Below are 27,295 nucleotides of genomic sequence, written 5' to 3'. Positions count from 1 at the left end.
TTTCTTTTGTTCCATGTTTTAAGTTTTGCCGTGGGGGGTGGGGGTTCAAGTGAACTCCTCTATCATACTCTGCCTCTTCCTTTGAGGCAGGATAGCATTGTACCCAGAACTCATTCTGGCTGCAGAAGTCGTCCTGGGTCTGCTCTCCTTGGTGCTGGAGTCGCAGGCAGGAGTGTCTGTCTGTCAGGCTCTGAACTCTGGTCCTCCGGCTTTACAGCAAGCACCCTTAACTGCTAAAACAATGTCTCCAGCCCTGTCTTTTTTTTTTTTTTTTGAAAATCACTTGTGTAAACAATCTTTTAAATTAAGTAAAGTATTTCAAATTTATGTCTTGTGTGCTATTTTCAACATGTATTTGACTTTTATCAGCTGTCATTTCTCTTCTTGGAATTTTTTTAACTCATTTTTTTTCTCCTGCCATACATGAGTCATGTAAGCCTGCTTGCTAATATGACTACTAATTTTTTTGTTTGTTTTTCAAGACAGAGTTTCTCTGTATTGTTTTGGAGGCTGTCCTGGAACTCACTCTGTAGACCAGGCTGGCCTCACAGAGATCCACCTGCCTCTGCCTCCCAAGTGCTGGGATTAAAGGCGTGCGCCACCAACGCCCGGCTATGACTACTAATTTTTAACTAGGTGCCAGAAATATTGTTGAGTACTGGATTTTGTTGTTTTCCTTCTAAAAACGAGCTCTTTTATTTGGGCAGGCTATTGTTACTTATGGACCAATTTGACCATTTCAAGGCTCATTTTCCTGGGTTAGTTCAGCTTAATCTCCATCAAAGCACGTCCATTTTGATGTCGCTATCTACCCCCTTTGAGTAATTTACAATCTCCCACTCCTGTTAGTGAAGACTGGAGTGATTCCCATCTCTGTGTGAATCCCTCGACCTTCTCTTTCCTTACAGCCGTGGATAATTGTTTAGTCTTTTGGCATTTTATCCTATACACCTTTTGTGCCGTTTTCAGCCAAGACTCCAGAGAACTCTTTCTAGAACTGCTTTTCTGGATAACTCCCCTCTCCATTGCTCTGCCCCATGCATTCTTGCCACTTCAATCTCCATAGACTCGCATATCTACCTCTCAAGTTGAGTATGTGGGGCTGCTTGGCTTCCTCTCCCCACAGGCTGGGAGCTGCTTCCTTGAAGAAGTCCACGATAGCTGTAGTTTTCACTTGTTCTCCTCTTCTCCGGGATTAGTCCTGGAAATTCAGTTTCAGACAGGCTTTCCTCATTGCTGATACCAAGGGCGCCTCTGGATTCTGTTCCTTCTTCATAGCCAAAGTGGGAATTACTGATTTAGACGCCCACCTTCCACTTTCCCAGGTGTATTTCCCAATTACTCAGAGCCCAGTGTTTCGTGTGTCCTTCATTCCTCATGGGTACTCATATTTTAATCACTAGGTATCAAATAGCATCTTTTTTGAGCTTGCATATCCTGATTATCAGTTAGAATAAATTTTCCCATACACTTTTTTTTTAATGTAAACCACCCCCCATGTTCAGACCCTTTGGTAATGGTGTCTTGATCTTCATTTCACCTAGTCTGTTCCAGGATGTATTCAAAGTATGAAACAACATCCGCTGTCATGTGTTTATTGTGTTCGCTATTTGGACTTCCCTGTACTTCAATGCTTTGTCCTTCTTAAGAGTTTCCCATGTTCCCTTTGATTGGCTGCATTTCTTCTTAATTTCCTCCCTTTGCTGGCTGGCTTTTATGTCAACTTGACAAAACTACAGTTATTTTGGAAGAGGAAACCTCCACTGAGAAAAATGAGCGCACTGAATTGGCCTGTGGATAAACCCTGTGGCTCACCTTCTTGATTAATGTTTGATGTGGGAGGACCCAGCTCATTGTGAGAGGTGTCACCCCTGAGCTGGTGGTCCTGGGTGCCACAAGAAAGTAGGCTGGGCAAAGATGAGGATGCTCCAGGAGGAGCTCTCCTCCATGGCCCTGCTTCAGTTCCTGTCTCCAGGCTCCTGCCCTGCTTCACTTCCGGCCCTGACTTCCTTTGATGATGCGGAACTGTAAGCAAAACAAACCCTTTCCTCCCCAAATTGCTTTTTGGTCAAGGTGTTTTGTCGCAGCAATAGAATCCCTAATTAAGGCATTTTCTCTATGCATTGTATTCCTAGCATTTCAGATGTGTATGTGGCTAGCTTTAAATTTGCAATATGACTGCAGACTTGAAAAATCTAAAACTGAATCAATATTTCTATCCTCAACAAACCAGGAAAGTCTGAACCTTTTAACTCTGAACTGTTCGGCCTGAATGATTAGAGTTCAGCCCTCCATCGTCTATCTGATTGTCCATCCTGTTTTCATAAACTTCAAGTTAGGTATTTTCATAATTATATGTCAGTCGTTGCTTACGTTCTGTTCACTGTTGAGTTTCAGACCTCACGCTTTCCTTCCAGATTCACCTCCTTTCTTTAGTGTTTATCTCCACGGGATCTCACACATCTTTCAGGCTGCCTCCCCCCACCAATATCTCTATAGTTCTCCTTTACGTTTTTATCATAGCTTACACTTGGCAATTATTTTGGATTGCAAAAACCAGTCCTGGCCTGGCAATTTTTTCCTTGGCATTTTAAAGGCAAGATCCATTGTACACTGGCCTTAACACTGCTGCGATGGTTTGCTGCCCAAACCAGCATGGTTTCTTTGCCTTCTAAGGTTTTTCTGACTTTGGAATTTGGCATTTTCGCCATGATGTAACTAGTCAGCACTTATTTCTATTTATCATGCCAAAGCATTGTGCTTTTAAAAATATATGAAGCCAAACTTGCCTGCAGGGCTGGACACATGTATTCACTGCATAAGGGTGTCTCTGCTCTTCCCATCCCAAACTGTTGAGCATTTGCTGACAGTTTATCACTTCACCCTCAGTTTTCATCTTCTCATATTTCTGTCGTCTGTCACTCACCGGATTCCACTTTGAGTTAAGCTTTTGGTCCTTTTGTTAAAGTCTCTTGAAGCTTCTGGTTCGATTACTCTCCTCCTCTATTTCTAACCTGTTCCCACAGAATTTTTTCTCTCAAAGTCTGCGTTTTAAATTTCCATTTGGCTCTCTTTCAACCCTGTGTAGTCTGGGGGAGCCCAATGAGGTAGATGGGGGTAGATATGATCCAAATATCATTGTCCACACATATGAAATTCTCAAGAATAAAGAGATCATATTAAATCTTGCATTTTCTGATTAATTATGCTGTCATCACATCATAGAATTTATGTTTCACGATAAAGATCTCAATTCTTTCTATACAATCATGATCTTCCAAGTTATCTTCTGCGGTGTCCGGTTCCTGGTGCTTAATCTTCCTGTTAGTTTTGCCTCCCAGTTCTCACTCGTGGTAGAACATTTCCATTTGTACTTTGTCATTGTTTACTGTGAGCCCATCCTGACAGGGCTATTTCTCTACTATGAAAGCCACTGGCAGAGCATGCCTCCAAAGACAATCATCAGCTGTGTCTATCAGCAATCCCGAGGCTTTGGTAAGCAAAAAACTATCTTCATATTAATATAAATTTACTACCTTAAAATTTCCAGGCAACAGTTAAACAGATACAATAAATCTGAACTCTAAACCACGTAGTATGGAGTCTCGAGGGTTCTGTTTCCCAAGGAATATTTTCCTTTATCGCTCAGAGCATGGGCAGGGGCAAACAACCCTCATTGTGGCTGCCTTGTGCTCAAAGTTTCCTCCTGTCTCACATTTCCCTTCTTCACTGAACGTGTGAATTTGCTGGTCTTGTCTTCACATAGGCCCTAGTTCCAAGACTTCGCTCTGTATGGATGTGAGGTTGCCAAGACAACCTCTCCTAAACTCCACCCCATTTGGAGCATCCAAAGCACCAAATTATTTGCCCCCTGAGTCCCAGTTTCTGCTTTCATTTTCCCCTATTTCTTTCTTGAAAAATAAACAAGAAATAAAGGAACAAAATGGGTTTAGTTTGAAGCAATAACTGTTTCTAGATTATCCTGGAAGGAAGAGCCTCACATTCTCCAATCCATATATCTCAACTCTACTTTCTAATGACTGTGTCTTCAGCATGTAATTAGACAAGAGCAGAGAACATCCCTTTATTTCAACTGGATCATTTCTATCTTTGCATGTGTCAAATCTTGTTCTCTTTATTAACTTAGATTTAACTTTTTCTTTTATCCAAGATGTTTTGACTGTGGGGATTAAAAGCAAAGTTTTTAAACAAAAGCATACAAATGTGGATTGGGTGATGCTTCCAAGGACACAGGGATATCTTAAAGACAAAGGCAGAAAGGAAACGATTGAGTCCCCATAGGGACTGCAGAGCTGGCAAGTGTCCAGCATAGTTCTAGCTCAGCGGTTCCAGCTTCACCTCTCTCTGTTCATTTGACACTACCCTCCTTCAGATTGGCTTTTTCTACTCAGCAGGCACACGGCTTAAGATGGCTGCCATGCAGGTCACCTATTCCACGTTATCCCATCTCAGGGACCAGCTTAGCTGAAAAAAAAATCACCTCTTGCTCTCTTCTCTCAACCCAGGCAGGAGATGATATGGTTGGCTCTCTGGGCCACATGTCTGTGTTGGTTCTCTCATCTGTGAATAAGGGAAGCAGGACCATACAATATGAACGCAGTTCCTAGATCACACTTGTATCAGGCAATGGTCGAAAACAAAAGAGACTGAGATTTGGGAGGTACCTGTCAACATATTTACTACATCCCTAAGCAGGAGTATTATGCATGACCTCATATCTTCCAGGTTGACCAGGAATTTTAAGGAGAGCAATGATGAAAAGAGGTGGAGAGGGGTTTGGAAGGCTGTTGTGTGACTTTTCCTTGGGAGGACTGAACAAATGTCTGTGACTTGAGATGGGGCATCAACAACAGACCGACCACAGAAACAATTCCACTCAAGTCTAGCTTGGTGAAGCAATGAGTTTATTGGGGTTACTTACAGGAGCATGGTGTCATAAAAGCCACATGCCTGGAGTTCCCTGCATAACCTAAAGGCAGAGTCCCCTCTCTCTAGCAATTGTTCACTGCCTGTGTAACATGAAGACAAGACCAAGAAAATATTGTGCCTTTTTGAGCCTCCTAAGCCTAGGAAATTCCATGGGCTTCCCTCCAACACGCAGGAGGGAATGTTTCAATTGGGAAGAAAGGGCTGCAAGACACAGATACCGTGAGCCTGTGGTAATAATGAAGTGTTTCTTGGTGAGGGGGAGAATAGTGGCTCTGAAACAGAAATGAGGAGTTAGCATAGAGTCACCCTCACACACATACCTTGTCTAGGTGACCCAAAGAGAGTGAAGAAGAACCTCTCCCCAAGACGACTTCTTGACCTGGATGTAATCTGGGGTTCAATTAGAGCCTGAAGATAGAATACTAAACACAAGGTTGAGTGTTCCAGTCCAATTGGTGTTGATATGGAAAAGAGTGCACTAACAGACCAGGTTAGTGGGTTTCATTTCTTTGGAATGTTTCTTTTGCCTACTGCCTCTTTTCTTCTTGCTTTGTTCTTTTGCTTCTGTGTGTCTTTCCTGACTATGTAATCTACAGTGAACTCTCCTGCCTCCTGGGGTCCTTCCTGCCTATGCAATTGATTCAATGGTTGATCACAGATCACCTTGTTCCCTTGTGAGTCGTTCTCCATCTTTGAAGTCATACTTGAGCTATGTTTCACATTCTACCAATGAGAGCAGACGCCCAGGAGAGAAAAACATGTTTTAAGCTTATTTAGGGCACAGCACAGCAGAGAAATCCTTATATCACAGGCATTGAAGGAATGTTTACACTGACTACCTGGGAACATGTTTATGACCTTCAGCAAATCACTTTGTGACATTTAATTTATCTAATTGCAAACCTGAGTGAATAACATTGATTCCCCCATTCACTTACTCTTTCTTTCCACAGCTACTTCTTGAGTCCCTACTCTGTGTATAGGTGAATTGATGGAACAAAAGCTTATTAAAGGGGTTGTTAGAGGCATCAAATAAGATAATAGGCATGAAAAAATCACAAAAGCTGCAAGCATTTCAAAAGAAAATGTGTTTACCTAAACATTCATATTTAGACATTGGAACAGTAAGTAAATTATTTCATAAGCTCCCTCCTGGGTTTCCAGAGCACTCTGAGCTCCCAGTGCCTGTATTACAGCACTTACCACATTGTATTACAGTTATTTGTATATGTTTCCATCTTTGCCCCAGACTGTGAGTTTCAACACTAAACCCCTAGCACTTAGCCAGTGCCTGCCACATACCAAGCCTCAGTAAATATTTTAAATAAATTAATGAATGAAATAAAGTTAGCATCTAAGGGTTCTCAGCCTACCAAAAGGAATGTGTTCAGACAATAAGCACACTGATGAAAATTCTGTCCTAAGAATCATGTGGAGAAGGTTATAAATGAAAAAAAGATATAGATTTTTCCCTAAAGGAGCTTATAAATGGAATGGAGAAACAGAGTACACGAATATGAAAATGCCTTAAGACAATTTATCAAATTACCTAAAAGCAGTCGCATTTTCAAACTTTGACGCAGACATTGATGGACTTCAGAAGAGCCATGGGGCAGGCACAGTTCATCAGGAGGAAGTCGCTTGGAGAATAGGAATTATTATGGGAGACACTGGAAAATAAACAAAATTCACAGAAGTAGTATCTCTGTAGATAGAGAAGGAGATCAGGCTCCTGGCAATCTGCAAAGGTAGTTGGGAGCCTGGGATGCAACCGTACTTAAAGTAAATGTTCCATGCCTGTGCTGGCTGGAGACACATGCACACATGTGTATCACACACACACACACACACACACACACACACACACACCCCGCTGTGAACAGAGGCTACAGTGATGGGCTTGAAGTGCTTCCCCTCCTCTGGAGAGAAATTCTCTCTTCTCAAGTGTTTTTTGGGTCATGTTGACCCTTTGATGGTAGCATATCTGCAGTTCTCAAGAGCACCCTCCCAGGACTGGGCCTGCTCTAAAAGTGTCCCCATTTCTAGGATGCCACATAAAACTCACTCAGTCATGATCCTTTGTTCCAGTCCCTTTGATCATCTTTGAAATAGGCCTTTGGAGTAGGGCAGCAGAGGGCAGAGCCAGGGTAGCAACAGCTTGTCAGTCTTAAGCTGGGAGTTACAAAGCATGGATGACTGCTTTGTGAGATGAATAAGCTATGGGGAGGTAAGGAGACTCTCTGCCTAGACACCAAGCAATTTCCTTAAATAACACCCACAAGTATGGCCACCAAGCTCACTGGCAGTAGGAATTCTGTGCACACTGATTCAATATTTATGTCCTGCTGTGATATTCTGGTGGTTATTCTGGGTACTGGGAATAAGTTTAGCCACTGTACTGAGATTGTGCTCAAGTGAGAAAAAGCATACAACCAGTGAGTTTATTTGTTACAAACTTATGTATAGATAGCATTCAGAAAATAAACAAAGATACAATGGATGGTGTATGATCTACTTTTCTGTTGCTGTGATGAAACTCCATGGGCCAAAAGCCACTTGCAGAAGGAAGAGTCTATATCAGCGTATGGTCCCATGACTGTCAGGCATGGCAACAAGCAGGCATGATGGCTGGAGCAGAAAGCTGAGGGCTCACTTCATCAATGGCCAGCAGGACGCAGAGATGACACAACTGTTTAAAATCTCAAAGCCTGCTCCAGTGACTTCTTCCAACAAATCCACACCTCCTAAGCCTTCCCAAGCAGTGTCACCAATTAAGGACCAAAGGTTTAAATAAACGAGTCTACAGGGGACATTCTTATTCAAACCATCACAAATAAGCTCAGCACAGAACTACATAAAGGTGAAATATTTAAGATGAACCTTGAAGAATAATAAGGAATCAGTCACGTCAGACCCTAAGGAGTGCCTATGTTCCACAATATAAAGGTGCTAAAGCATGGGCACTGTTGGGGCTTCTGAGCTGTGTACATGTGCTTACACATACGTACAAGCCACACACATATACACACAGAGGTGCACACAGAATGCTCTATGCATAGGAAGTAAGAAGATATAGGAAGAAGGAAGAAAGACAGAAGGGCAGTAAGGTCAGACCATCGTGTAGTAACCCATGGAGACACATTACTCCCAAGGACAATGGTATACCACTGAACTGTCTCAAGCAGAAGGAATGATATGATCTCCCCACACTTAACGCACACACAACCATCCAGGAATAGCTTCATAGAACGCTGGTCTCAACATGGTCAATAGATGCTGTGCAAAGTCCCACAGGCAGTGAACTCCTTGTGTATCACTGGACCCCTCGCCTCTCCTGACACAGGAAACTTTCCATGCGTAGAGGCTGGTCATTCTCCTTGGATGCTGTTTAAAGATGTATCCAGTGGGAGGGAGGGAGTGAAGTACTTATCATGCAGGGATGCGGACCTAGCACCCATGCTTTTTAAAAAACGAAAGAAACCGAGTTTAGTGGTTCACAACTAATCCCAGTGCTAGGAAGGCAGAGACCGGAAGCTACCCAGGGTTTTCTGGACAGCCAGTCTAGAAAAATTGGCCAGCTGCAGGTCCAGTGAGAGATTCCACCTCACAGATAAGACAGAACTATTGAGAAAGACTGACTCTCTCTCTCTCTCTCTCTCTCTCTCTCTCTCTCTCTCACACACACACACACACACACACACACACACACATACACACATACACAGTTAAGACTAACTCGTATGAGATTCCTCAAAGGTTCACATTGGTGAACAGAAGATTGGTTAAAATTTTATTCAATAAGGATCCCCAGAAATTACAGAATTTTTCCCCACATATGGGCACTTCATTCATTTGGACATAATTCACAGAAAAACCTTGTTTTGCTGATTTTTCCCTCTTGGGACTTTTCTAGCTCAAACTCTTTATTTTATACTTCAGCTCTTCCCCACCACAAATGGAGAGAGGGAAGGGGGGAGGGAGGGAAGAAGGGAGAGAGAGAGAAAGAGATCTAGAAAGAACCTTGGAGAACAGGAGTTTTATCTGTTCACACATCTATATCTCTGGGCCCCCAGGCTTTTTCTAGTGTCCTTGATAACACTAATGAGGGACAAGACTGAGGAAATGAAGACTAGTGGTGAGGTTCAGAATAAACACGCACATTAAAGAAATGCTCAGTGAATTGTTTCCTGCATCAAGAGTCTGGAAAACTGAAGTGGAATGATGATAATTCCTTGGAAATCTCTTCAGTCTCGAGAGTCTATAATTCAGGACCTCTAAAACGAATGCAGGGCAGGCAGTGGTCAGGGGTGCAAATGTCACCAGTGTTTTCATATCTGTAGGAGGTTTCAGGTGAAATACAGGTGAAATATGAGGTGGAGAGCAGAGGGGGAGGTGACAGCCAATGCTTGTTCTTAATTCATTGGTGTCAGGTGACTCACCTTGGGGCCAGAGAGACAGGTGCAGGGCATGGGTGGGCCGGGTCTCTCTGAGGGGTGAAGGGGATGGCCCCTCGTAATCCAATATCCTCTTGGCGCCACTCAGCACTCAAGCCCAAATCCATCACTGCAAATGAACCAGGTGACAGGATTAAATATCCCCTAATTGCAGTCCCCTGGGAGGGGCTGTGCCAGCTGTCTCTTCCACATGCCTAGACCAGCAGATGGGAGATCTGATATCCAAGGGTCACTTCTGAGGGGACTGGAGGCAGCCTGGGTTCTGACTGCCTGAGCTCAGTGGAAGGAAGAACCGAGGGACAACTCAGGGTGTGACAATGGGTCTGAAAACAGATTATTGAACACTGCCTGCATCCTGTATGTTTTTACCATGAGGTCTGCATCAGCCCTTGGTGTTATGTATTCATCCGTCCTGTTTCTGGGAAGAGGTACTGGCTCCTGTGCCTTTGCCTTCCATCCTCTAAAACATGTTGCTTGATATTCTTAAGGGTATTCAGGAGTCCTCAGCCTCCAGCCCCTCGCCAGTATATAACCCTGAACTCTCTAAGGCTGGGTTTTTGCCTTCATCCAGCATGCTTGAGAAGGAAAGTCTACAGGCTCCCTTGGCTGTGGATTCCAGCATGGTAAGCTTAATCGAAGGGCGGTTTTCCAAAACCACTGTGAGGATTGAACAAGATGGAATGTGACTGACGTCAAAGAACTGTCCTTGGCTGCTAAGCACAAGCTCCCAACCATGATGGGCTACCCGAGGTTTGTCACTTGACTAGGATGAGAAGTCCTGCATCCGGGGAGGAGCTGGTGACTTCTGGTGAGCTCTTGGCCCTTTGAAATCTTTGCCATCTCACTTCAACATCATTTTTACCAAAAATCAGTTTCCAACAAAGGGCTCTGGGCAGTTCTATGGGGGATAAGATACATTTCCATTCCACTGAAATCATAAAATTGCAAAATCAGCAGCAGTAACTATAAGCCAGGAATAGCTCCTAGTACAGAGGAGAGACCACAGGCAAAATAAAAAATTTGCTTGCTAGACTCAAGTGAGGCTTGGGCAAAAGGTATTTTTTTAAAAAGGTATCTAAAGAGACCCTCAAGGACCATGGAGGGAAGTCTACAAAAGGCCCAAGACATGTCAGAAACTGCAGTAAGAAGCAATGAGATTACAATAGAGATACACTGCTTTACCCTCATAGACACTGCACCTGTTGGATGCGGGGGGGGGGAGGGTGTTGGTTCTTGGAATGCTTTGAACCTGAACTTCATGGTTGATAGTGAAGAAGTTGTGACAACTTCCCTGAGTCTCACAGGGTTTCCAAGAGCTAGTTCACACCCGATGACTGAGAGGGAAATGCTCTGAAGAGCCCTTGTGCAGGCCTATGAATTCAAGCAGTACTTAGAGGGTTGCTTTGGTGCTGAGACTAATATGACTAAGTTGCCAGGGAATTGACTTGGATCTCCTTCACTTTCTTTCTGGGCTTCCTCCCCCTCATCTGAGCTCTAAACATAGATTTTAAACCAAAGAGAACCAACTCATGCTTGATAATACAGGAGCAATGCTATTTCTGCCTGGTCCTTTGTGTCTATAGACAGGAGGCCTGTAGTCCATATGCCAAACAAAGAAGGCTGTTTGGGGGTGAGTCAATCACAGAACAGAAAATTAGTAATGAAAGACCTGACCTGTTTTGTAGCCTTGTGGTAAACGTCCAAGAGCTAAACTCAAATACTAATTGTGCCCCAATTTTAGGGAAGCCAAAAGCCAGTAATCTTATCTTGAAATAGATAGGTGACTGAAAGAAAGTTGATTTCTGGCCATGGTATCTTCTGGCTATTGATAAATTAACACATAAGCCATGGAGCCTGTATGCTGGAACTATCTGAGGAAATTTCAAAGTAATAGGCACTCAGCTTCCACCATTCTGATGTCCAAGGGTCTGAAAGGATGGGGACGGGGGAATGACCCAGATGTAGCAGAAAGCTTGGGATTTTCAAAATCAGGGAAACAACACCATGTCTGCCTCAATAGACATTCACGATGAAGCATGGTGCCTGGCATAGAAGAGGCACTCAATACATGTTTGTCAGTAAAGAAGACAATTCTACAAAATATACACAAAAACACTTTATGAAAAGGGCAACACGCAGGAAAAAAAACCTTTTTTTTTCTTTTAGGATTTAGCAGTCTTCTAAGACCTACATGTATCTAACTGTGATTCTGACTGAATTCCCAAGATATATATTGAGGGGCCTGGATTTGAGGCCTCTGCTTTTCCCACTAAGTTTCTTCTGTAAACATGAAGATTGGCTCCCACTGGCATAAAGTAGAACCGATGTGATGACAGTTTATCTTGTTTCTTCTCTCGTCATAGTTCATTGTTATTATTGCATTACCAGTAATAACAATAATAGCGAATGCTTTTACTCTCATTATCTCATTTCCTCATTAGGGATCTCATGAAAGAAATAGGGAATTACTATCCCCATTACAAATGAAATAACTAATGCATAAGGAGGTCATATGTCTCATCTATCCTGCCATCATAGAAATGGAAAATGGCAGGATGAGGTTTGAACCAGACTTCTGTGTCCTAACTTTGTGTTCGTAGTACTCTGTGCCAGGCAAAAAGAACCTGTAAGTATGCAGCCAGTGACGTCCTTCACTTGCCATTACAAGTGAGAAGAGAGGGGTGATGGGGACCATTCACAAATCTCTGGTAAAGGAATGTTTCTTTATAAGATACTGATCTGACCAAAGCTCTTCATTTTATATAGAATCATTAAGAGGAAGAGGAAGACAACCAATGTAGACTCACTGTTAATTGAAGTGTAGGAAAATCAGCTCTGAGCTTATAATATAGATAATAGAAGAGAGGAATCTATTCTACAAAAGTCTGGTTCATGTGTGAATTTAAGTATTCCACCTATCATAGAAGCCAGGTCAGCATGCTCTCCTGTACTGGACATCAATAAAATGTCTCTTTTATGAGAATAAATTGACAAGTCCATTGCTTTTCTTTTCTGTTGTCTCAGTGCCAGCTCCTTGTGCTGCTGGAATTTTACAGCATCCCAACATCTACACTGAGTCAGAACATGCCCAGGTGATTTTCAATTTAGCAGCTTGTGTTATTAGAAGCTTTTAATGTTGTTCAACAAGTCAGTAGAGCTTTGACATAGATGATGACCAATGAATAATAAACAATGATGGGTTCTTTTTATTAATGTGTATTAACCGTATAGAGTAATTGGTTTCATTATGACATCTTCACATATATACATAAGGTACTTCAATCATATTGATTATATAATTTTCTAAATATCTAAATCTTCTCTATCTTAAAAATGTCATTCCTTTCAAATTCAAGGATAATGGCTGAATACTTAGCCCAGGCATTCACCCTAAATATATTAAGCAGTGGTGAAACCCATGACTTTTCTTAAATCTTGACTTTAGCCATTTTGAACTGCTTACTTGATTAATTCATCCTGGTCAGTTTGATTAAGTAACTAATCAATTCAGTTTAGCAACTTATTGTTCCAGTGAATGTGGCAACCAGCAAAACAGACAATAATCTTGACAATGGGTCTTTGAACCTTAGAAAGATAGGATAGAAAGCAGGAAGTCACTAGCTTCCTCGTTCAGTGGTCACTTGCTTTAAGGTTAGAGGTGAAGCTGATATCAGCAGAATAAAGGTGTTCTCCATTATCTCTGTTGTCCCCGAGAGAGACAGAGTGTTGTCCACAGAGAATTCTCGTTGCCTACAAAGCAGTTTGGCTCTTTCCCAACCCTTCCCATTCCCTAGTTGTCCAGCCCCCAGGCCTCCAGGTCTCTGTCAGCTCTAACAGGGGGTGGGATTGGTCAGGCCATTCATTGGTTCTGAAGTTTCTTCTACTTAAACCAATTTGTTAGGTGCTTCATGATTTACGGCCATAGTGGAAAATGGGGCTGGGTATTGATTCTTGGCCTTTTCTATTGCAAATGGGTGTAATGTTTTATAGTATGTCAGAATAATAGCAGTGGGCACTCTATCAATGTCAAATGTTAAAAATGATCAGCTATTGTGATGTAGGAGATTAAATATGAAAGCTTGATGGGTATATAAAAGCGAAATGGCAATAATAAAGGGATTTTTATGTTCGGCTCATTGCTCTCTGGAATCCACCTGGGGAGCTATTAGAGCCAATTGTGCTGATCAGTGACTTGTTACCATGGGTTTAAGGATGGGACAGGTGTGCCCCTCCCTGGGTGCTGTTCAGAAGAACCCAGGTGGCAAGATCAGTTTGTATAGCCACACTTTCAAGTGCTTATCCTGCCCAGGAAGAGGATACAGAGTCACCAAGAGCCAATCGGAAACACCAGACACCACAACAACTGTTTCTCTTCTGTCATCTTGGTTTCATGTCCAAGGCCACTCACAGGAATATGTCTTCTTGAAGTTATCTAGAGAGATGATCATCCCACTCTATGTATTTGCTGAAGACTACGCTGGACCAAATCTCTTCAGTGATTTGTGATTTGTACACTCTTCTGTGAGGACTGAGATTCAGATATATATATATATATATATATATATATATATATACATACAACGTTGTGCAGTCTATGAATGGCAGAACTAGATCAACCCAAGGTTAAGTCCAGAACACTTTTTGCAACATATCCTCAGCAGCTGTAGGTTTACAAAGCTGCCATGACTTGCTAGATGACCACTGGACAATTGAAAATACTAAGAGCCAGGCAAGGGGTTTCAAATGTTCCAACGTTCACATTAACAAATGAACAGATTGGGCAACACTGGAGGTGAAAGGTTAAAGGTAGGACGTGAGTGGGAGAATACAGGGGATAAGACATGGTGAGAGGAAAAAGCTAAACAAAAAGTAAAGATAAAGAACATCATGTAGACCACATAGAAAGCATTATTTTGTAAGCTAATTTAAAAAGTCTAACACAAAATTGAATAGATATAAATAATGCTACTCCAAGAAGCCACAAATTATTAAATAAAAACTCAGTGCTACGAGTGAGATACCTCTCTATGATCTGTTGGTCAGGGTATTCCCAAAGTCTCCAGAACAACAAAAATGTTGACATTACTCTTAGTTGCCCACCAGAACTTGATGGTAATGAGACACAAAAAAACTGAAGTACATGCCTATATGAAATTGTCAAAGAGTAAAAACAAAGAATTCGTGTCTAGCCTCATTACCCGCCCCCCCCACACAAACCACATTGCTATAATCCCAGAAGACAAAGACATCAAAATACTGATGTATGGAAAAACAGACTTTTCCTAAAGACTATGTCCTAATCCCAGAAGACCCATTTTGTCTTCTGAACATTAATCTGAAAATATCCCTCTTATGTGACAGCTGAGCAGACTAAAGGATTTTAGAAACTGTGGTGTGTCTAACAGATGTTATTTACTGTTATTAAATGAACATTAAAGAAAGCTGTTCTGGAGTTTCCCACAAGTCCCACCTCCATTTTCAGATTGCTGGATTCTGAACTTGTCCATTGATAGTGTATTTGATGGTAAGCTCTGTCAACCTAGAATCCCAAAGCTGATTCCAACCCCAGGACCCTACAGTTCTGCTCTTCTCATTCTCTATCCACCCAGGTCTAGGGGCCAGTGCAATGTGAGGACCTGGGTCAGCAGGATGGACACAAACCCCCTAGACAAACAGTCATCTCTGTTGTCCATTCCTTGGGCTCATCAGTAGGGCCACACCAAATTCCCATCAAGCATGTTTCTAACAGCTTGTCACCCTTCTCCCAGCCTCCTCTGCGGCCTCATTGTCTGCTTTATTCCTTTTCATTGTGCACTTTTCTTACATTGATTCCAATTAAGCTACTTCACCACCACCAACAACAAAAAAACGAAAAGAAACAAGTTAAACAATCAATTTCATATAACCCAACATGAACAGAATAGTGTCCTCTCAACATGCAATGTACGGAGACCTTTATATCCTATTTATAGAGGGTCTTTGTGGTGTCTTACAGACATCATGCAATTCTGTGTGGAGCGCCCCATTCAGTCACCGAGGAGCCACGTAGCTGGTGTTTATCACTCTGTAAGCCTATCTCTAAGTTAGATGAGATGTGTGAGGACAGGGGACATACTCTACACCCTAGAAAGGCAGTCAGCGCTTGGAGGAAGGTGTGTGGACTTTACAAAGGCAGATGTGTACTATAATATTCATAGAAAACTGGTTTTAAAATGCAGATTATAAACTCCAATGCAATCTGAAGACAGGTAGTCCTATGTGAGGGCATCTTATAGAGGTAGGAACTTGTGTTCAAATAAAACCTTATGTTATATAGAAATGAGCATGAATTTATATAGCCTAGAGAATATGTTAAAATTTCTTGGTTGATGTTGTCACCATATTGTAAATAACCAAATTCGTTTTCTGAGAGAAGAGACCAAGAACCACACAGTCTTCCATGGAGACTCTGAACCAGACAACGGCGAATCCATGAATGCATGTGAGCCAGTTGTAGTCACATGTTATGATGATCTGTCTGTGTCCTGAGATATCCATTGGCCACACTAAGGGTAGGCAAAGAGACACTAGAGACATCAGCTTCAAGATAGAAATATGGCTGGTCTAGCCCTGGGCTACTCTGATCCTGTGGCCAGTGATTAGGGGGGTAATCAGAGTTTGGGGTACAGTAGAGCTACTTCAATTGTGGGAGCAAATAGACAGCGTAAAGCACACAATACCAGTCCAGAAATCTAACACCAGGTCCCTTTCTGCTGTAGACAGGCTGTCACTCTGACAGCTATCAAGCCAATCAGGAGGGTAAATTAAGGTGTCCTTCTATTTTTTTTTCTTGAGGGGCAGGGGATAGTTAAAATGCTGATCTTCCAGTGACAGGTTTCTGAGCTAGGAGGGAACTGTCATTGCTGCCACTATCACTCTGGAGCCTCTCAGGAGGAGCATGTCAGGGAAGCCAGCCGCCTCCTTATAAGACCTGCTTGCTCCCTAAGGGCATTTAAGCACAAGTCACATTGCCTGATCTGCCCTCCTGGGACCCAGAGGACAAGAGCACTAGTGTGCACCTGTTCCCCTTGCCATTGGAGCCAGGGGTCAACTTTCCACTTTGGGGGAGAAAAACTCTTCCTTCTTTCCTTAATTGTGACATTAATAATTAAGTGACTGCTTCAATTGCATGATGTCTCACTACAGAGTGACATTGGCAACAGGCACACAAAGGCACACACCTCCATGTCCATGCATGGATTCTGGAAACTGCATACCAAATCATTTAAAAACAAATTATCATGAGAAAAAATGTAAAATAAAGAAACAACAAGGATGTATGTGTACTTAATTACATAAGGGCTTTATTAGCGGGTGCTAATTAAGGAATGTTATGAAGTCTGATGAATGTCTAAAATTACTCACTTTAGTAAATAGTTTTGACGTGAGTAATTTGTTTAAAACTAGAACTTGGTGGGAAAGTTCAAGCAATTTTATTTTTGCCTGGGTAGCACATTATGTGATGTCTAGGGGGATAATTAACGATTAGCGGATTAATGACAGAAGCGCATTCATTCTCCTCTTTGCCCACACCCTCCCAGTTGTTCCTGCTGTAAATGCAAGGCTCATGCTACTGGGAGCTCCATAAGCACTGGCCTTCTGCTGAAGTTGAGCCCATTCCACAGATGGGATGAGCCAATGCGGTTTTGAGACCGGTTTACGGTGCTGGAGCGCAGAGCTCTGAGCTTTGCCTCTCTGGCAACAGATCATGGAGTGAGCAGATGGGCTCTCGCTGTTCCCAACAGATGAAAATCACCTTGCTCCTCACAAAACCTTCTGTTAGAATCTGAGCGCTTGTATCTCTCCAAAAGGCATGTGTTGAAATCCTAACCACTGATGGCGTTGAGGAATGGACCTTTGTTTGTAACAGGTAACGAGGTTGAAACTCTTATGGCTGAGTTTGGGTGTAGCTTTTAAAGACACCACAAAGAGCTATCTCATGCTTCCTTTGGGTGAAGACACAAAAGATGACTTCTGTGAACCAGATGGTAGACCTTCATCAGACACCAAATCTCTCAAGGCCTTGATCTTTTCTTCCCAGCTTCCAGAACTATGGGCAATATGGGTTGCTTAGAAGCCCCCTGTCTATAATAGGGACTATTTTTCATTGTCATGAGCAAATATGCAAGAAGAAGCAATTTTAGGAATAGATAATTTATTTGGGTTTACATTTTGAGGAGATACAGTCCATCAGAGAAGGTGTGAGACAGGAATGCATGGCCTCTGGTCACGAGTCCAAAAGCAGGGTGCAGGGCTTGAGAGGTAGCTCAGTGAGAAAAGCATTTGATCTGGGAGCCTGATGAGCTATGTTTAGATCCCCATAACTCACTTAAAATCTGGGCTCACTAAGGACTGTGTGAGCAATTCAGGGATGCCCTTACCAGAAGATGGTCTGTAAGGAAAGGAGAACAGTCGGAGCTTGTAGGCCAGCTTGCACAGCGTTTGCAGTGGCGGACAACAGGAGAGCCTGCTCAAACAAGGTAGAAAACCAGAACTAATGCTTGAGTTTGTCCTCTGGCCTCCACACCATAGCATGTTGGCACCCATACTGACCCCACAGGAACACACACACATACGTACAAACACTCACCCAAAGGAACAGAGAATGGACTGTAAGTGGGGCCAAGCTGTAAAGCCTCAAGGCCCAACCCCCGTGGCCCACCTCTTTCAGCAAGGCTCTGCCTCCTAAAGTTTGCACAGCCTTCCAAAGCAACATCACCAGCTGGGACCAAGTGTTCAGACACGTGAGCTTGTGGAGGCATTTCACATTAAAACACAACATTGCCCCACAGTCAACTTCTTTTTTAAAAATAATTCTCTCATATATTGCATCTGGACTGCAATTTTCCCCTCCTTCCTCTTCTCCCAACCCCTTCCTCCACATTCCCCTCCCCCCAAATCCACCCCTCCTCCCTTTCAATTCAGAAAAGGGCAGGCCTCCCATGGAGCTCAACCAAACATGGCATATCAAGTTGCAATAAGACTGGGCACATCCCCTTATATCAAGGCTGGATGGGGCAACTCATTGGGAGGAAAAGAGTCTCAAAAACTGGCAAAAGAGTCAGAGACAGTCCCCGCTCCCACTGTTAGGAGCCCCACAAGAACACCAAACTACACAACTGTAACATATGTGCCAAGGGCCTAGGTCAGACCCAGGCAGGCTTCCCGGTTGTTGGTTCAATCTCCGTGAGCCCCTGTGAGCCCTACAGGTTAGCTGATTTTGTAGGCCATTTCCTTGTGGTGTCTTTGACCCCTCTGGGTCCTACAATACTTTCTTCTCCTGTTACCCAAGATTCCCCGAGCTCCACCTAATTTGGCTATGGATCTCTGTATCTGTTTCTATCAGTTGCTGGATGGAGCCTCTCTAGTGACAACTGGGCTAGGCACCAATCTATGAGTAAAGCAGAAAACATTAGGAATCATTTCATTGACCCCTTTTTTTTGCCAGTCATGTTTGGTTCTACCCTAGGTCTCTGGGCTATCCAGCCTCAGTTCCTAGCCCCCCAGGCAGTGTCAGACACGGGGTCCCTTTTGTAGCACGAGTCTGGAGTTGAACCAGTCATTGGCTGGCCACTCCCGCAAGCTCTGCACCACCTTTACCCTAGCACATCCTGCAGACAGAACCAATTGTAGGCTGAAGGTTTTGTGGCTGGCTTGGTGTCCCAGTCCCTCTACTGGAAATCCTGCCCGGCTACACAAGATTTCTGCATCCCCCATTACTAGGGGTCTTATCTAGGGTCACTCCCATAGATTCTTGGGAGTTTCCAGTTCTAGTCCCCTAATTCCAGTTATCTCTCCCAGTACTCTCTTCCTTCATCCTCTGCTAGGCTGATCTCCCCTCTTCCTTCCCTACCTGCTCCCAGGCCACCCATGATGTCTATTCTACTTCCCCATCTCAGAGAAATCTGTGAGTCCTCCCTTGAGCACTCCTTGTTACTTAGATTCTCTGGGTCTGTAGATGATAGCATTGTCCTTTACAGGCTCACTTCTAGCAGCGTCAGTTTAATAACTAGATGGCCGCATGAGCACTGGGAGTCACAAACTTTGGGGCCATAACACCCTCTTGGTTTGTCTCTTCCTAAGGTAGTTCTCAGGCTCCATGCTGTGCAGCACACAGTTGTGGGAAGAAGACTGAGTCACTCACTCTCTAGTCAATGCCTAAGCTTGCCTCCATAGCTCTTAACCCACATATACTTCCTGGAGGCAGTAGACGGGACTAGGAAGGAGACCGCAACAGAAACACTATCCCCTTCTCCATCACACAGCCCCACAGAGGATTTCCCCAACTCCTCCCTTTTTTATTTTCTTTTCCTTTTCTTAAACCCAGGTTTGAAGCTAAATCCACTGTGGGAAGAGGGAGGCACTTTAAACTTCACTGGCTTCGAAGTTGAAATGGGAAGACTTGACAGGTATGCTAATGCTCCTCTATTAAGTCTGCAGAAAATGACATTAAAGGTATTGGTTAAAGACACGGCTCAGTGTTTGAGCAATTTAATGAAGTGTTACGCACAAGCTGACCTTGTAGAGGGAGAAGCTCGGGGCTCTCTTGGCGTTTCGGGAGGCCCTGGCCACTCTGTTTGACATCTGAGCTTAACACCAACCCCAGACTCATTACCGTCTGCAAGGTTCTGGGAACAGCCACAGGGAGACCAGCCTTCACTTGCAGAGTCCAGTGACAGAGGGAACACAGTGGCCACTGATCTCCGGTGCTGGGAGGCCAGAGGTTCTGGTTTGAATGACATGTTCAGTTTTCATAAACATGGCCAGTGGCCCCCACAGGGATTCAGAGTAGGAGGGAAGGAGGGGGGGCTCTCCTAGTGGGAAGAGTGGACAGAGTCAGTCAGGTAGAAAGGCCAGGGCCTCCAACTGGTATCGGATCGGCAGGTGAGTTGGTGGAGCTTGGTCAGGGGTTTCTCTCCACAGAGTCAGGGGAGGAGTGCTGCCATATGTGTTCAGTGCTGCTGCAGGAATGTGCATTACCAGAATGGTACAGACAGATGTGCATCCTAGACCCAGGCTGCAGCCCCCTGCACTTACCAATTAGTCTACTAGTCAAATGCTACCAGGCATCTGCTAGACATCATGCCTTTCTCCAATTGCACCCTACTTACTATGTTTCAGATACCAAGGTCCTCTGACCATTTCTACAATGTTCAAAAGCTCCTCCCTACCACAGGGCATTTGCACATGCTTTACTCTCTCGCTAGGATAACAATTTTTTCTTATAGATTTTCACAGTGAGAAAAACTGACATTGTCATCTATCATACAAATGTGTTGAGCCATATTCATAGCCATCCTGGAACAGGAGGCCCTTCCTGCTTCCATACCAGCTTATATATTGTCCTATTGGAGAGGCAACTGGACAGTTTATAAGTAGTATAAAGCCCACTGGCATTGCTGGGAACAACAGTAAATTAATGTTTATTATGTATAATCATTTACACCAGCTTTGAGTAGCTCAATGCAATCAGCCCTCAGTATTCACAGGCTCCACATTTGCAGATTCAATCAACCATGCACTGAAAGAATTCAAGGAGAGCCTGCATCTGCAAGGAACATGTGCAGACTCTTCCCTGTCATTCTTCCCTCAACAGTGTAGTAGGTGACATTGACATTGCATTAAGAATTAAAGTTAATCTAGAGACAATCTAAAGTCTAGCTGCGTACTTAGGTTAGATCCGGTACTATGCACTTTACCTAAAATGCAAACAGCTGCAGATTTGGGTATCAGCAGGGGTCCTGGAACCAATGCCTGCAATACAAAGTGACAACCATGTACCTTTAAAATTTCTTCCATGTTATCTCACTTGATATTTCTAAGGCAGACAGAATTTGCTGGCTGTTGGAGGGTGGAGACCAGAAAACCAAGGCTGATGGATGCCAGGCATGTGCAAGGACAGAGTTCTATAGTTCAACAGGATTCAAGTTGCTTAGCTCTGGAAAGGACAATTTCCACGTCTGTATGACTCTTCTGGTTGACCAGGTGGAGTGCATGGAAGGACAAGGCTGGGAGCACAGAGACCAGGGTGGCCTGCGTTGTGGAGAAAGGATGAGCTATGGGAAGCAGCATCAACCAGAGCCCCTTCTTCTGCATCTTCAGCATGCTGGGCAGAGGAAGGCAAGCAAGTGTAGCCTCCTGTCCTCCCAGGGCGGCACAGTCTGATACGCTGTTTGTCTCCTCTGTGCCTCCTTAAGCAGGTACTGATTGCTGTTGTATTCCACCTAAGGCACCAGGAAACGTGACTTCTTCCAGTAGAATCTTCTGGAGAAAGGTTCAGGCTTTATAGGGGAGCTCGCCCATTAATGAACTGCTGTTGAATACTTCCTCGGTGGCTTCCCCTTGCTCAGGCTCAACAAAAATGATTGACATATTGAGTTCTTGCTGCTGCACCCTCTGTTCTTAACTATTTAATCATGCTGTCTCCCTTCACCCTCCTGTAAGACAGGAGTAGCCATGCCCACTTCCATCTGGAGATGACACTGGGGGTTAGAGAAATATCAGTGGCCTGAGATTATACCACAAGAGAGAGCATGTCCTGGGTACAAATACAAGTCTGGGACCCCCGGAGTCATGCTACAGAAAGCTCTACACACACTGAATTGGTAGGAATAGCGCCTCCTGTGGGTGTATAGGACTAAAGACAGGCACTGTCCTTACTTGTGGATTCTTCCTATAGACTAGCAGGAGGAGAGTTCAGAGAACATTTTCTATACTTCCAAATTGTGTGTACTGAGCAGAGGTTGATCTCTGGAGTTGGAGCCCTTGTTTGGCAGACAAGCTTGTTGGGAAAGTGGGGCTGGAGATGTCGGATCTTACAGTCACACTAATCACTCTAGCCTTACAATGCAGTTATCATCGCCAGTGCCACAAATGGTTTCATGCCAGACCTGTTGTGGTAAGGGTACACTACCATCCTGAATAATGAATGACCCTGCAAATCTCAGAGCAAAGGAATTAGAACTCTGGTCTTTCCTGAGGTACTCTAACGACATGTCTAATTGACATGAAGTGCTGGTGTCGTGCATTTTTAGGTGGAGTAAGGGAGGAAAACATGCCACAGACTTAAGCATCCAGAAACAAACAAACAAATCAAAACCAAAGAGTGGTCTTATATTTGGACTCTGGCATATGATAAAGGTTCTGATTTAATTTTTCAATCTGAAAACTAAGTAGTGGGTGAGGCTTAGGACAGAATTTGTGTCTTGGTTGAATGTGGTACGTCCAGACACCTGGTTTAAGCTTTAGTTCCCCTCCCCACATGCTAAATAACCTTGGACAAGTTATTTGACCCCTGGACTCCAGATAACTCATCTCTAATGTGTGCCAGTATAGGATCTTTGCTAGGGGGTGTTCTGGGGATTTGAACTGACATACATGCAATGCTTGGAGTAACGTGTTGCTAAGTTGGGTAGCTTCCTGAGCCTTTCCGTTGTGCATTTACTCTGAATCAAGCACTGGGAAGAATAAACACTAACTGGACTTGATCCTGGCCCTAAATAAGCACTCAAACAAACTCACAGCCTAGATGGGATCCAGGGCTATCCTTGCAAAGCAAGTACACTTTGGAGAAAGGCATCACATCCAGCAAGAAAGAACAGGCATGATTGAGGGAGTGGCTCTGTCAAACCATTGCGACTGAGAAGCAGAGATAAGCAGAGCTCTGGGAGATGGCTCAGTGGGTAAATGCATTTGCCATGCAAGCACGAGGACCTGGGTATACATCCATAAAACTCGTGTAAAAGCTAGATTCAGAGAAAGAGTGTCTGTAATCCCAGCACAAGGAAATGAGTGGTGGAGATGGAGAATCCCTGGAAGCCCTGGGGCCAGCACCAGCCCCTATGACCAAGCCTTCAATGCATGGCCTTCTCTGGAAACTCAAGAGCCAAACGAAAGCACACTTCCCAGTCTTGGCAACTTTGCTGGACTTGGAATCACCATGGAAACGCATCTCTGAGTGTGCCCAGGAGAACGCTTCCAAAAAAAAGTTTAACCAAGGAGAGGAGACCCACCTTAAATGAGGGTGGCAGCACCCAGTGGCCTGGGATCTTACATGAAATAAAAATAAGAAAGTGATCTGAGTCCCAGCATGCACTTCGCTCTGTGTCCTCACTATAAATGCACTGTGACCAGCTGCCTCACACTGCTGTCCCCATTACACTCTCACAGTTTAAGCCCAAAGCAACCCTTTCATTAAGTTACCTTTGTCAGGTATTTTCTGAAAGAACCAGGAAAGTAATGAATACATTCTGGGGTTTTTTTGTTGTTGTTGTTGTTGTCGTCGTTTGGTTTTTTTGTGTGTGTTTTTTTAAATACATTCTGTTTTTGTTCTGCATCCCTTTTCTCCCTCCTACATCCTTCCTCCTGTCTCACGCCCCACCCCCCAACTGGGTACCATTTCTGAAACTCCATTATACTCTCTTTCGCACCCTGCAAGCACTTCATCTTCTGTTTCCAAAGCACTCTCATGGAGCCGGACTCCTTCCCTTTTCTTCTTTTTTGGGAGCTAAACAGATAGTTCAGCTAGAGGTGGGGAAGAGGAGGGGGAGCAGAAATCAGGCTTCTAAAAAGAATAGGACCCAGAAGGAATTCAATTGCTGCCTTGTTGAAAAAGCACGGAGAAGAGAGGAGATTTTATTTTCCTCCCTCCTTTAGTAAAAAGCTTTTAAAATAAACAGCTGATGGTGTCTCTTATTTGAGTTATCCTTTGCTGTGTCACTCTAGAGTACTTTATTTGGAGTTAACAAAAAGTTCCGAGTCCTCCCAGAGAGAGCTAAGCAACCCTTGAAGAAGTAAGGTCCACTGCCTCCTGGCCTCCTGATACCCAGCCTCAGACACTCATATATTCTCCTATAATCTGATGTAGTTCATAAAAATGATTTTTTTGTAAAACGAGTGAAAGACAGCTGGTTCTCCCACACAGCTGACATTTCCCTCTATGCCTGGTTTAACTTTTCTATGACAGGCTGGGTTCACTCCACTGGAGAATTTTTCCCTTCAAATGAGCTTCGTGTTTTGTGTTTGAAATTTTTTCTTTAGACAAACCTGGTAATTTTTCAAGTTAAAGTGTGTACACTTTAAGCACTTGAGAAGTTCAAGAATCCATTTGATGTGTGTGTGAGTCTGAGGTTACTCATGCCAAAGTCCCTGTGTCTAATGACACTCTTTAAAATATGAGAAAAGCAAGTGAACCCACACATACACACCCTACAGTGTGTTTCCTAAATGATTAATTAATGTCTCAGCACATGTTGCACGTTGTCTGCAAGGAGTCTTTCTCTGTCCAGTCAGCCAGCCAGTTCCTAAATAATGACATACAGACTTATTAATTAATTATGAAAGCTTGACCTTAAGCTTGGGCTTGTTTTCACCTAGCTCTTATAACTTAAATTAACCCATATTTTTATTAATCTACATCCTACCACATGGCTTTTAGGTCTGTCCCATTCTGCATATTCAACTAGTTCCATGTCTGGCTTGTCTTTCCATTCTCCTTCTCAAAGCCTTCTCTGTCCCTAGAAGTCCCGCTTAATGCCTTCCTGCCTGACTATTGGTCATTTACTCTTTATTAAACCAATCAGAAGGCACCTTGATTAAGACACAGGGTGCTTTACAGTGTAATCAAATATTCAGCAACAAGGGTCACACACCCTGGTGACACAAGGGTATGTGACCCTTGCTGTGCATGAGGTAGCCTAGTGGGGAATGTGAAGGAGTGACAGGGATAGCTCTTTGTTCCTTTCCTCCTTCCAGGGGGAGATAGATTCTTCCCCTGGCTGCTGATGCATGCTGGGCCCTCTCTGGTTCATTGGCATGTGTGCTTACATGGCGTCCTGGAAATAAAAGAATTTGGAAACTGTGATCTAGATGAACCTGCCCTGTCTTTATGGACCTTCTGATGTTTGTTTGGCCTTGGTGTGTATGTTCTGGTCATTTCTAGGAAGGGGTTAGCAAGGGCTTCCACATGTGGGCTACAGTAAAAGGGTTGATGTGTTTGGAGGCGCTGGGTAAAGAGTCCATCTCTGAGTGATTTTGTTGATTTACAGTGGTTAGAAAATAATAGCCAGGTGGGCTGGCGGGCGATGGTGGCACACATGCTTTTAATCCTAGCACTTCAGAGGCAGAGGCGGGTGGATCTCTGTGAGTTCAAGGCCAGTCTGATCTACAGATCTGGTTCCACAACCACCAAGGCTACAAAGAGAAACACTGTCTCAAAAAACAAAACAAAAAAAAAAAGAAGGAAAGAAGGAAGGAAGGAAGGAAAAGAAAAGAAAAAACAAAATGTACCATATATTTCAAAAATCTAGGGGAAAAAGAATTTTCAAGGTCTTAATGGTGTCTGAGGAGATGGATAGAGTTAGCCAAATTCAAACAGAATATAGTATCTATATGTATAGAAGCATCCCATCAATATGCACTTTTCTCTGTCTATGTGTCATGATGAAGCAAATTTAACATAAATTTTTTAAATGGCAGAACAAAAACAGAGCGGTAGGAACCCTAAACACTTTGCAGCTGGCTCACTCTGGTCCCACCCTGGCCCATTTAGACCTAGCCAAGGAAGAGTGCAGAACTCTCTCATTGACTCTGCATTCCAGAAAGCACCTTTGTTTAGGGTGTAGGACCATGGATTAGAAGCTTCCCCTCCACACTCCCCACCCTCCATTAGCCAACCTGTGTTGAGGGCAGAGGCATATATGAACCACCAGAGCTGTGTTCCTCGTTCAGGTTATGCCTTTTGACCTGGGCACAGTAGGACCACATAAGGAATCCTACCCAAAAGCACTGTATGGCTTCTTTAGTTACTAGTTGGATTCATGGTTGATTCTAGGACCAATAATGTCAGCATTGCCTTGTTGATTGCTAAAAGGTAACTGCTGTTGCTGCTTCATTGATTGACTGATTGATTGACTGAATGACTGATTGATTAATTGATTGATTGATTGACTGATTGATTTTTTTGAGACAGGGTTTCTTTGTGTAGCCTTGACTGTCTTGGAACTAGCTCTGTAGACCAGGCTGGACAGAGCTCAACCTGCCTCTGCCTCCCAGAGTGCTGGGATTAACGTTTTCTTAATCCTTGCTTTGCAGATACTGAACCATGATTAACAAGACCCCAGGGATTGAGAAGCACAATGTCCAACAGCACAACCCGGGCTGTAGCAGAGGAGAAACTTTTGATCGTCTGTATCTCCAAGATGGGTTCTAGACCACCTGCCATCACAAAAGTGCTGCCCCTAGTGGTATGGAATCTCTACAGCCTCTGCTTGACTCCAACAATTCAGAAGCTCAGTTTGGGAAGAACTGGGTTATGAAGCCCTCAGGTTAAAAATCAACTTTAGCTGAGTTTTATACCAACAGTCTGAGAGTACTGTAGACTGAACACCACCTTTCCAGAAATTTCCTGCCTAAAACAGGCAGGTACTAGCCTGGAACTCTCAAAGACAGAAGTCATGACACAAGTCAAAAATTCTACAGCCTTCCTCATGAGACAGGTTACAGATCAAAATGCAGGCATCCTAAAAACATTGTATAAAATTACCTTCAGCCTATATGTATAGGGTACTCATGAAATGGAGATGAGTTTCATGTTTAGACTTGGGTTCCATTCCCAAGCTATCTCAAAATATACATGAAAACATTTCTTAAAAAGTAGAAATCCAAAATACTTTTAGTCCTAGGAATTGTGGGTGAGGGATTCTCAGCTTGAGCCAGCATTGCTCACACCTGTATTATATGTGCAATCTCCCCTATATCATGTCAGTTGATTCTCAAAATACTTGCATGGGGGAAAGACAAGAGGGGTATAGAGAGGGGAACGAACCTGCTAGGTGGCCCTCAGACATAGAGGG

At 43.5% G+C, this 27,295-nt stretch overlaps 1 long non-coding RNA gene across 3 annotated transcripts in view; it reads right to left on the bottom strand.

The window, feature by feature from the left end:
* The window catches only part of LOC121133505, a 192,072-nt gene that overhangs the window by 10,344 nt on the left and 154,433 nt on the right, over window positions 1-27,295 (bottom strand). For 2 of the 3 annotated variants that reach the window (XR_005870366.1, XR_005870364.1), the window contains exons 4-5: window positions 9,390-9,513; window positions 6,500-6,620 (exon numbers count right to left, since the gene is read on the bottom strand). This is a non-coding gene — a long non-coding RNA (uncharacterized LOC121133505). Of the gene's footprint in view, window positions 1-6,023; window positions 6,621-9,389; window positions 9,514-27,295 lie in introns of those variants that run through there. The other variant, XR_005870365.1, reaches the window with a different exon arrangement.

The sequence above is a fragment of the Mesocricetus auratus genome, unplaced genomic scaffold (assembly GCF_017639785.1).
Source record: "Mesocricetus auratus isolate SY011 unplaced genomic scaffold, BCM_Maur_2.0 Super-Scaffold_100022, whole genome shotgun sequence".
Taxonomy (NCBI): domain Eukaryota; kingdom Metazoa; phylum Chordata; class Mammalia; order Rodentia; family Cricetidae; genus Mesocricetus; species Mesocricetus auratus.
This window is presented reverse-complemented; position numbering and strand designations above follow the sequence as displayed.